General features: G+C 39.8%; 1 pseudogene; it reads left to right on the forward strand.

Annotated features, from left to right (window-relative positions):
- Positions 1–3,184: 3,184 nt before the first annotated feature.
- Positions 3,185–4,172, forward strand: LOC131490062 (14-3-3 protein zeta/delta-like; annotated as a pseudogene).
- The last annotated feature ends 401 nt before the right edge of the window (positions 4,173–4,573 follow it).

Consider the following 4,573-nt stretch of genomic DNA (forward strand, 5'->3'; position numbering starts at 1 on the left):
GGTCAGCCACTTCAAGATGCTAGTATGAAGGGTAAAGACAAAAACAGTAAAGGTAACTATAGCTAAAACAAGTAGTAAGGGATACATAAAATAAAAAAGATGTCAAATATGACATCAGAAACATAAAATGTGGTAAAGGAGAAGTAAAGTTGTAATGCTTTTAGAATGCATTCAGACTTAAGCAACTATCTAGATTAAAATAGATTGACATACATATATATGTATATATCAATAACATAAATGATATGTGTGTGTGTGTGTGTGTATACACACACACACACACACACACACACACGTATGTCAATGTATATAAACCTCATGGTAACCCCAAGAAAAAAAACTTACAATAGATACACAAAAAATAATGTGAGAGGAACCCAAACATAACACTACAGAAAACCATCAAATCATAAAGGAAGAGACCAAGAGAAGAAAGGAACAGAGAAAAACTATCAAACAACCAGAAAATAATTAAAATGGCAATAAGTACATGTCTATCAATAATTACTTTAAATGAAAATGAACGAAATGCTCCAATCAAAAGGTACAGGGTGGCTGAATGGATTTAAAAAACAAAACCCATATGTATGATGCCTATAAGACATTCACTTCAGATCTAAAGACACAGAGTGAATGTGAAGGAATGGAAAAATGTATTATTATATATAATATAAATATTATTATATTCCATGCATATAAAATGAAAAGAAAGCTGGAGTAGCAGTACTCACATAAGAAAAAATATATTTTAAAACCATAATTGTAACAAAAGACAAAGAAGGGAATTACATAATGATAATGGGATCAATCCAAGAAGACGATACAATACTCATAAATATTTATGCACCCATCACAACACCTAAATATAAAAAACAAATATTAACAAACATAAAGGGAGAAATTGACAGTAAAACAATTATAGTAAGGGACTTTGCTACTCCATTTACATCAATGAATAGATCATCTAGACAGAAAATCAATAAGGAAATACTGGCCTTAAATGAAATGTTAGATCAGATGTATTTAATAGATACAGAATACTCATCCAAAAACTGCAGAATACACATTCTCTTCAGGTGCACATACATGAACATTCTCCAAAATAGATCACGTTAGGCTACAAAACAATTCTCAGTAAATTCAAGAAGAATGAAATAATATGACACATTTTCTCCAGCCACAAAACTATGAAACTAGAAATCAATTACAGTAAGACAACACACAAATATACAGCAAATGAAGAACATGCTACAAAACCACCAGTAGGTCAAATAGAAATCAAAGAAGAAACAAATGAAAATGGAACACTTTACAAAATCTGTGCAGCAAAAGCAGTTGTAAGAGAGAAGTTCATAGTGATACAGGCCTAACTCAAAATACTAGAAAAATCCCAAATAAATGATCTAATGCGACTTCTAAAGGAACTAAAACAAAGCCCAAAATTAGTAGAAAAAGGAAATGATAAAAATCAGAATGGAAATAAATGAAACAGAATAAAAACGATGAATGAAACTGAGGGGAGGAGCCAAGATGGAGGAACAGGATGGAAGTTTTTTGTGTGTCTCCTGTCCATGAAATACAGCCAGACCAACACTAAACCATCCTGCACACCTAGAAAACTGATTGGAGGATTAACACAACAATCTGCACAACCTGAACCACAGAATTTAGCAGGTATGTGGCACAGAGATGTGAACTTGGGGAGCGAGAAGCCACAGCGGGCAGGGAGTTGCTTTTGTGGGCGGAGAGAGGACAGAGACGGTGGGGGGAGGGGGGAGAATACGGGAAAAGCAGCCCTCCCCAAAAGCAGCTAGAGGGAAAGTGGAAAATTGGAAACAGCCACAGGGACTAAACTAAAAAGGGAGAATGGAGAAAGGAGAAAGGAGAGGGTTTAAATTCCATTAAAACTGTAAAGAAGGGGAGAGCAAAGTCTGCAACTCCGCAGCTTGATACCTGGCGGTGCTCTGGTGGGAAGGGCGAATCCCCAGGAGTAGAGTGGGGTCCAGGAGGGTCTTGAGCCACATGGGAAAAAATGGTTCCACTGCTGGAAGGACATTTGGTAGAGACTATTGAAGCCACCTGGTCTGAGCAGACCTGAGAACAGCCACATTCTCTGGCGCTGGGACAAGGCCATTAAGGGTGAAGTCTGGTGCCAAATGTGTGTTGTGATTTTCCATAATCCCTGAAAAGCTGCTGCTCCACTATCTCGCAAACTTCTTCTGGGGTGGGCTGGCACCTGGCCGCAGTCTCGGGGCACTGGCAGCAGCAGGGTCCAGCAAGCTTTCCTCAGCGCAGCCAACATTTGGCCATTGCTCGGTGAGACCCTCCCGCAGAGGGGCAGAACAGGTCAAAGCCACAGTCCTTCAGAAGTAAGGCGCTGGGGAAAATAAGACTCTGAGACAAGACTCAGGAGAGAGGTATTACCTGGGGCTTGGCCACGGACAGTGAAAAAGTGGGGAGCGGACGAAAGCTGAAGATAGGATGGGTGTGCGATTGCTGATCGGGGAGAACAGAGTTCTGATACTAGAGACTGAGTACCTGGGTGACACCATTTTCACCATTCCTGCGCATGCGCATAGGCACCTACAAGGGCAACACCACTCCACCCCAGTAGGCTAGCAGCGCCAGGTAGTGGAGAATGGAGCCATTACACTGAGCCCCACCCAACTGGGCCAACTTCGCTCTTCAAGAACACAAGTCTCACTGCCGGCTTAGTTTATGGACTATAAAGCATTACATAGACTGACTTCTAGGGGGAAATGAAGTAATTTCAGTCCTATTTCAATCTGTTAGCAGGTCCATCTATTCAATTTTCTTTCTTTTTTTTTTTTCTCTTTTTCACTTTTCTTTTTCTTGAATACAGAAAGAGAAAAAATTCATTTTTATTTTCAATTTTTATTAAAAATATATTTTTTTAATTTTTTACTATATTTTTTACTTTTGTGTAATTTTTTTTCAAATTCTATTTTACTTCCATCATTTTATTTTAGTCTACTTCAATGTATTTCCTTTTTCAAATTTTCAAAAGATTTTTTTCTTTTTCTTTTTTCTCTTTTTCATTTCTTTTCTTTTTCTTGAATGCAGAAACAGAAAATTTTCATTTTTACTTTCAATTTCTATTAAAAATAGTTTTCTTGAGACTGCTGAGCCCCCGTCTGTCCGCCTGCCACCACCCACTCTGGACACAGAACATCCAGTCATGGATAAAAATGAGCTGGTGCAGAAGGCCAAGCTGGCCGAGCAGGCTGAGTGATATGATGACATGGCAGCCTGCATGAAGTCTGTAACTGAGCAAGGAGCTGAATTATCCAATGAGAGGAATCTTCTCTCAGTTGCTTATAAAAATGTTGTAGGAGCCCGCAGGTCATCTTGGAGGGTCGTCTCAAGTATTGAGCAAAAGACGGAAGGGGCTGAGAAAAAACAGCAGATGGCTCGAGAATACAGAGAGAAAATTGAGACCGAGCTCAGAGAGATCTGCAATGATGTACTGTCTCTTTTGGAAAAGTTTTTGATCCCCAATGCTTCACAAGCAGAGAGCAAAGTCTTCTATTTGAAAATGAAAGGAGACTACTATCGTTACTTGGCTGAGGTTGCTGCTGGTGATGACAAGAAAGGGATTGTGGATCAGTCACAACAAGCATACCAAGAAGCTTTTGAGATCAGCAAAAAGGAAATGCAACCAACATACCCTATCAGTTTGGGTCTGGCCCTTAACTTCTCTGTGTTCTATTATGAGATTCTGAACTCCCCGGAGAAAGCCTGCTCTCTTGCAAAGACAGCTTTTGATGAAGCCATTGCTGAACTCGATACATTAAGTGAAGAGTCCTACAAAGACAGCACACTAGTAATGCAATTACTGAGAGACAACTTGACATTGTGGACATCGGATACCCAAGGAGATGGAGATGAAGCTGAAGCAGAAGGAGGGGAAAATTAACCAGCCTTCCAACTTTTGTCTGCCTTATTCTAAAATTTACACAGTAGACCATTTGTCATCCATGCTGTCCCACAAATAGTATTTTGTTTACGATTTATGACAGGTTTATGTTACTTCTATTTGAATTTCTATATTTCCCATGTGGTTTTTATGTTTAATATTAGGGGAGTAGAGCAAGTTAACATTTAGGGAGTTATCTGTTTTCATCTTGAGGTGGCCAATATGGGGATGTGGAGTTTTTTTTTTTTTTTTTTTTTTTTTTTTTTCAACGTTTTTTATTTATTTTTGGGACAGAGAGAGACAGAGCATGAACAGGGGAGGGGCAGAGAGAGAGGGAGACACAGAATCGGAAACAGGCTCCAGGCTCCGAGCCATCAGCCCAGAGCCTGACGCGGGGCTCGAACTCACAGACCGCGAGATCGTGACCTGGCTGAAGTCGGACGCTTAACCGACTGCGCCACCCAGGCGCCCCGGGGATGTGGAGTTTTTATACTAGTATAAACATTTGGCATAGTACTTTTGGTACATTGTGGCTTCACAAGGGCCAGTGTCAAAACTGCTTCCATGTCTAAGCAAAGAAAACTGCCTACATATGGGTTTGTCCTGGTGGGGAATAAAAGGGATAATTGGTTCTAG

The sequence above is a fragment of the Neofelis nebulosa genome, chromosome 11 (genome assembly GCF_028018385.1).
Source record: "Neofelis nebulosa isolate mNeoNeb1 chromosome 11, mNeoNeb1.pri, whole genome shotgun sequence".
NCBI lineage: Eukaryota > Metazoa > Chordata > Mammalia > Carnivora > Felidae > Neofelis > Neofelis nebulosa.